The sequence below is a fragment of the Sciurus vulgaris genome, assembly GCF_902686455.1.
Source record: "Sciurus vulgaris genome assembly, chromosome: 4".
NCBI lineage: Eukaryota > Metazoa > Chordata > Mammalia > Rodentia > Sciuridae > Sciurus > Sciurus vulgaris.
Genome location: NC_136464.1, coordinates 106,163,582 through 106,171,238, shown reverse-complemented (window position 1 = coordinate 106,171,238; position 7,657 = coordinate 106,163,582). Strand labels below are relative to the sequence as shown.

At 41.6% G+C, this 7,657-nt stretch overlaps 1 pseudogene across 1 annotated transcript; it reads right to left on the bottom strand.

Annotated features, from left to right (window-relative positions):
• Positions 1-4,328: 4,328 nt before the first annotated feature.
• Positions 4,329-7,402, bottom strand: LOC306658749 (malignant T-cell-amplified sequence 1-like; annotated as a pseudogene). Its single transcript has one exon. The product of its transcript is annotated as a malignant T-cell-amplified sequence 1-like (transcript).
• Between the last annotated feature and the right edge of the window lie 255 nt (positions 7,403-7,657).

Below are 7,657 nucleotides of genomic sequence, written 5' to 3'. Positions count from 1 at the left end.
AAAGGGTATATTATAACAGATACCACCAAAATTCATAAGCTCATTAGGGAATACTTTGAAAAATTATATGCCAATGAATTGGAAAATCTAGAAGAAATGGACAAATTTCTAGATGAGTATGGTCTACTGTGATTGAATCAATAAAATACAAAATTCCCATGCTTTTCCAGGCTTCTAAGTGTACACCCAGACAGGACCCTGGAGTACTGACTGCCACATGACCCACCCTAGTCACCTGTCCTTCTACAGTGTGCCATCTTCCTGCTTAAGGCATCAGTGCCCATGAACAGAAGTGAATTAAAAGATGACATGATGTTCCCTATTAGACATGGAGAGAGAAGGACTTGAATCAGAGAAGGGCAGAGGTGAAGGGGTAGAGAGGAAAGGCAGAAACCTTCTGGAATATGTATCATTGAACTAGAAATTAGAGGTATGATGATGGCAAGGTGGAACTGGTAAATATGTCAGCCACATCTTCATCTAAATCATGACTCAAACTTGATTTAGAAGAAATGTGTAGGAAATGGGAACCAGGTACAAAATCATGATTGGGCATCAGAGATCTCCTTTAAAGTTGATACGCTGCTTCACCTGCATCTTTTCAACTGTCATCCAGGTATAGTCCTCTACTTAGTCTATTAAAAATCACAAAGGATTCATTCTGGTGTCTTGCTGAAATTCAGATGCATTAGACAATAACACTCCCTTGGTCTGAGGTTGATTGCGGATCCACAGGTACTGTGCTTATAGACCTGCAACCACTTTATCCTCAGGCAATCCTTTGGGTGAAATGATCACCAATAGAGTGACACCTCTCCCAGGGTGTTAGCACATACCTGTTTTCTCAGCTACTCAGGAAGCTGAGGTAGGGGATCACTTGAGCCCAGGAGTTCAAGCCCAGCATGGGAAACATAAAGCGGTTCATCTCAAAACACAAAACAATAAACAAAAACAACTCTTAAACACGTGTAGTCATGGGGTATGTCAGTTGGGGACACTTCCTAGAAGGAACCAGCCTTAAGTAAAACTTGGAAATAAATGACAGGTATGAATTGGAAGACTAACTCAAAAGAGAGCTCATAATATCTGTGGTTAATCTATCTTGGCAATGTGAAGCTCTAACTTCCTACAAGAAGTCCTCATGTTGTAATATAAAATAACAGAGCACTCAGAAACATAAAGGTATCTATCCAAAGGTCCAGGGTATATAAATATGTCAACTGCATAAACATAAAGATCACTTGACCTTGAGAGACCCAAAGTACCCAACAGAATGTTGTATACATTTTACCTTCCAAAATACGTACACCTGGATATAGTGGTACATGCCTATAAATCCAGCTGCTTGGGAGACTGGTGTCCAGTAGTCTGAGACCAGCCTGGGGATCAAAACAAGATCTCATCTCAAAAAAAAAAAAAAACCATGTTGTTTTCCAGGATGCCATGTGGGTTGACAAGTGGAATGTCATTTTTTAGAAACTTTTTCAAATGGTCTACATTACCGGCATGTCTCAAAGACAAATCACATTCAACTTCCAAAATCAAACTCGTCTTCCATCCAAAATACTCCTAAGTTCCTCTCTTGATCAATAACATAGCCATATTCCAAGTTGCTCAAGTGGAGACCCTATAAAGGGCTGACTCGTTCTTCACCCTTGTACTTGGTAGTTACCTTCCCTGTTATTCCTAATGTGTTCATTATTTATCTGTAATCCAGGGAACATATCTTACTCATTTAGGTTTCATTTTTGCCAAACTTAATTGCCAGATATGTATCAGAATATCAATAAAGGCCTCCAGTGTAGTCTGGCTATGAAGCTATGAAGGTCCTTGGGAGTAAAAGGAGAAATCATCACAGGAAAATCTGTCTAGCAGGCTTAACACAGAAGGAATTGCACATTTGGATTCTGATTCCCCTGGAAACTTAAAAACTCTATCAGATGCCTTGTATGAGTGAGACCCTGGGTTGGAACCCCAGCATCAAATAAATAAAAACAAAAAAGCAAAAATCTCCATCAGATCTAGTTATCATTTAAAGTAACTGAGGTTAAGTTATGAAATTTTTCCTATTTACCCCTATCACTGCTTTTAGATGAAACTACAAAAACTATGTGATGGTTAGTTCTATGTGTCAACTTGACTGGACCTCAAGAGCACCCAGATCAAATGTTGTTTCTGGGTGTCTCCATGAGGATGTGTCAAGATGAGATCAGTGTTTGAATCAGGGGACTCAGTAAAGCAAATGGGCCTCCCCAACATAAGTAGGCCCGATCCAATCTGTTGAGGGCTTAAAGAGAGCAAAGGATGGAAGAAGGAAGAATTTTTCCTTTTTGCTTCCTGTCCACCTGCTACGCTTGGACATCTGTCTTCACCTGCTCTCAGACTGAGACCAGCTCCCCTAGTTTTTGAGCCTTTTGACTCAGACTGGAATGGAATTCCTGGGTCTATAGCTGGTGGATTGCAGATGTGGAACTTCTTGGCTTCCATGATCACATAGCCAATTCCTCATAATAAATCTCTTCATAGCTGTGTGTGTGTGTGTGCATGCACATACATGTGCATATATGTATCTTCTGGTATACGTCCTACTTTTCTGGAGAATTGACTGATACAACCTATGAAGAAAGTGCCATGCTGTTTGGAATTTACAAAGAAGGAATCAAAGGGACATCAAGGAAATGACCAAATCAGCCACAACAAAGAAATCCTACCACAGCTGTATATTTGCATTAGGATCTGTGTAGAAACTTGTTTTGACCAATTCCAACTGTTGCTTTCTGTTCCAACATACTTTATATGAATTCTAGTAGAGAAGGCACACCTGCCAGGAGGGAGCTATTTGTGGCAAAGCCCAGATTTGAGAGATCTGACTCAAATCCAAATATCCTGTTAGTTCATTGGGCAGGAAGATTGGAGCCTCCAGGAAGTAAACACCAGGAACATTTGGGGGAAAGTTTCTTTACAGCTTATTATGTTGACTCAGCTTCAAAGAAAAAGTTATATTTGCTCTTTCTTATCCCTCATGCAGGAGGACTGTCGACTCAGAGCTTGGAGCAAGTAGAAAACAGCTTCACTTACAAAGGGTTAAACATTGTAGCTAGAACCTGCCAGCCTGTGTTTTGAAGTCCATCAGTTCTGAAGATCTCAATTTTGAGTTTTTCCAACTCCTAAAAAAATACTGTTTTAAGGTGAATTATTAAATTTCATTAAATTTAGTAAAAGTACCAGATTGTGCTTCTGTTTTCTTCAGATATTCCTTTCAAATTCAGTCAGGTCATAATTACTGTACAGAGCTACTTGAAGCCTTTCTTATTTTTACAAAGAAGAAAGGTGGGGTTGTGGAGAGAATGCCTGGTTGCTCTGGCCATGGGCAATCAGATGACCCCGCACCACAGCGTGTCAGAAGAGCTGTCCACACAGAGGCCACATGGATGGATGAACTAGAGTCGTTTGCCAGCAAAGGCCTCTTACGTTTAAAAAACAGAACTGAATAAGAAAGAAGCACAGGGAATGAGTGCTCAGCCCAGTTCAAAAGGACCACTTGCTGTCTGGAGAGCAGTGCAGGCTCTATCCACAAGTCCTCCAAGGTTCTCCTACACTCCATTCTTTTCAAGAGCAATGGCATTTTCAATGGTACATGCCTTAGGAGAGGCAAGGTGTGGGTTAAATAATTGTTACAGTTGGAGAAAAAGCATGTGTAGACTAGGAGCAAAAATAGTAAATGTGCACAAAGTGAGGATTGCTGAGATAAGTAGTGTAAATACTTCTGATTAACACAATGTATTTCTAATAGTGCTCTCACTTTTTGCAGATAGTTTATTAAATAAGTGAGTTCCATACCACAGATGGCTCTTTAGGCCCACTGTGTATTCTTAAAGTCCTTTTACATTTTAGTTTGGAAAAAAAAATGCCAGAATGACATGGATACCAAGCTTCCAGAGTGATGAATCATGGATGTGATGGAATATTGCAGGAATAGGGAATAATAATCATCTTATCCCTCTTGGCTAGAAATCCTTTGGTTTGATCCTCAAACATCACATGTGAATGCACAGCATTCCCTTGTTACTCAGGAAAAGTCAAAGACCAGGGGAATTTACTCAGGATGGCATTAGTTGAACTCCTGTGCTAGAGAAGCATTAACCCCAGCTGGAGAAGTGGAACACAACACTGTCTTCACTAGAGGATACTCGTGCGTGTGTAAGATACACAGTGTGACATTTGTAGCATGGATGTTTGTCTTATTCTCACCTCTCCATGTGTACATCAATTTGTTCAGAGACTGAATTAATTGCTGTTCATTTATGGAACAGCGATAGGACAGTGATAGGAGGGAGTTAGAAAAGTCACTGGAAGGAAGGTTCCAGCGCCAGGTTGAGGGAGTTGGCTGCTCCATTTGGAAGTCAGAAAGTCTACGCTTGCAAGATGAAGTAACGAAGGATTGCAAAGTTTAAAAATGCATATTCTACATGTGACCAAACCCATAGACTATACAACACCAAGAGTGTAAACTAATGTACACTATGGACCATGGATAATAATGACATGTTAACACAGGATTGTAGCTTTTAGCCAAGACACCACTCTTGGGGACATTGGGAGAGAGGGGTTATGCATGTGTGGAGACAGGGCAAAAATGGGAAAACTCTGAACCTTTGTCTCAATTTTATTGTGAACCTAAAACTGCTTTAAAACATAAGGTCTGCTTTTTTAAAAAAAAGTAATTATTGCCTACAAGAACCAGGGAGACTCAAGACCAGGAAGATTATTTTACATTCATTTTCCCCTACAAAATAAAAGATGTCCTGTGCATCCTTGCCAATTCACTCCTCTTCCTGATTTGTTGTTGTTTGTTTGTTTTGAGAGGGGTCTCATTCTGTTGCCCAAGCTGGTCTTGGATGCCCAGGCTCAAGTGACCCACCAACCTTAGCCTCTTCAAGTTGCTAGGGCGAGAGGTGCAGGCCACTGCATCAAGCTCCCCTCCTCTCCCTTCTCCAGGCCTCCCTCTGATTCTGGAATCACCTGCCACCTGAACTGGCTCAGTCCCTGCTTCCTTCTACATCTTGAGTAGCTACCAGACAACACTTGTAAAGCACATCACAAAAGCTTGCACTGAGCCCCTGTTGAACGCTTGAAAATACCTGCCAGAGATTAGCATGAGACCAAAGGCTAACCACAGCCTGGGCCCTGTGAACAGTGACCATATCTCCCTCAGGTGTTCTGTTTCATGCTGCTGCTTCTGCCTACTCCACAGTGCGCTGTCCCTCCTACACCACAGACTCCAGTCTTGCTCTTCCTTCAAAGTTCACCCATTACTTACTTGAAGTCAAAGGAAGGTTTCCCTCCTTTGATTCATGGCCTATAATCTAATCTTCTTAGAAGCTCTCACATTGCTGTTTTCTATTGTACTGATTTGTTCAAAGGCCTCACAGAACTGTCATTCCCTAATATCCCTTTCACAGGCCACATGCTGACTGTTGGCGGGTGGGTCCCTTACAGTGTATCTTGTACATTGTAGAAGCTCCATATTTCGTGAGTGGATACTGTCTGTTTTAAGGAGTGCCTGTACAGAGTACATATCTCCTGTGATTTTCCTTCTAAACCTGAAAGGGGAGAATCTGCAGAGAGACAGTGTTCAGAGAAGTGATGGAGAAGCCAGGTCTGTGTGACCTCTCTGTCCCTAGCACACAACAGTGCCTGATGCCCACTGATGCAAAATGTTGACCTGGACAGGCTGGAAGGGAGTGGATGACACTGGCCAAGGGCAGGGATGGTTCTGCACTACGGACTCTCTGCACTGAGGCTGCAGAGAGTCAGGGAGGATGCTGAGTCAACAGCTCCCAATGAATTTGGGAATGGAAGAAATGTCAAGTGGAGAAGGAAGTAAAGAATGAAGTTTGAGGAAACAGAAGCAGTGAATATAGATTGCTCTTTCAAGAAACTTAGTCAAAAGATAATGGGAAGGGAAGGGATGGAATGGTTTATAACATGAGCTGATTTCATAGTCAGCTGCCCCTGAAGAGCATATGAACAGGGACCTCTCCACCAGGAGGCAGCAGGGGTGGTCCCAGAGGTATGTGAAACTTGTGATGTATTACACTCCCCTCACTATCACAGAGCCTCACACTTGTGCACCTAGTTTGTTGTGCTCAGTACTATGCATCACATTCTTTGGTTTTTTAAGAGCATCTATAGAATTCATTCAGCATAACCACAGACACATTGTTTCCATTCTGTCACATACAGACACAAACACAGATACAGCACAATATTTAGCTAAGTGCATTCCTTCTGAGACTTGTTTTTATATGTCACAACCCATCATTTAAATAATGGATATTTTCAATACCAATTCCTTTGTTGACTTTCTCAATATCTTCTGCAGACATCTTCATGATTCCATCAGGTAGAGCATGCTATTTTCCTTCTTCCATGATTGCAACAATAGTATCTACTGCAGCGGAGTAAAGCTTTAGCTCCAGGAAAAGTTAAGCCTGGACACGTGATATCTGCTTCACTGAGTACAAATGTGATGGCTCCTTTATCATCCTGCTGGTATGGCAGAATAAAAGGATATTTGTGAAGTAACATTAGGGTTGGATAAAAAGGCCCTTGTCTTTGTCTAAAAAATGATAATTCTCCATTTACTTTAAGGATTTCTATATGTTCATGGCATCAGACTATTCCGACAGGGTCTTTCTTAAGCATGATTTGATTAAGCCATAGTTCAATACCTGAAAATTGCTCTATCAACGGGCTCTTAATACCCTTAATAACTGATGTTTTCAACTGGATGAAGCTGGACACATTGTCTTTTTCATCAGATTTTTTAACATGATCCAAGGTGAAGGGGGCGACAAGAGGGAAGGGACTGGAATGGGAAAGAAGTGAAGTTAGAAAGGCTCCTGTAGATCCCCTTACACAAGGAAGGCCAGCACTGAGAGTCAAAGTTGTCCTCCAGAAGGTCCACAATCTTAAGACAGACATTGTGATGGTTAATTATATGTGTCAACTTGGCTGCACCATGATACCCAGATAGGTGGTCAGATATTATTTTGGATGTTTCTATGGTGTTTTAAATTGACATTTAAGTTGGTGGACTTTTGAGTAAAGCAAATTGCCCCCTCAGAATGTGGGGCAATCCAATGCGTTGCAGGCCTAAACAGAACACAGACCAAAAGACTTACTCTACCCTCAGTGGCAGAGCAAGAGGGACATCTAAAGAATCAGCAAGGTTGGCTCTGCTGGTTTTCCACTTCCCAGTCAATCCTAAAGATTTTTAGATACAGCCTAGAGAGACCAGTATCACCCCTGCAGTAAAAGACATGGAACTAATCCAAATGCCCACTGATGGGGCTTCAAGGTTCAGCCAGAACTAAAACTCAACTACTGGAACTTCCAACTTAGACCTCTGCACCACTCCCACTTCTGTAATACACAATTTGTCAATTTGTCAGCATTTCCCAGTCTAGCCCACCCTGTACTAGGAGACTGGAAGTTAAGATCTACTACAACCACCTTTGGCCCTAGCAATAAGAACCAGTCACTAAGTGAGGAACACAGAGGTGTTGGACTTAGCAACCCACAGCTCTTGACCCATGCTTACAAAGACAACAATAAATATAAAGAGTAAAAAACCATCCATGCCAACAAGCCC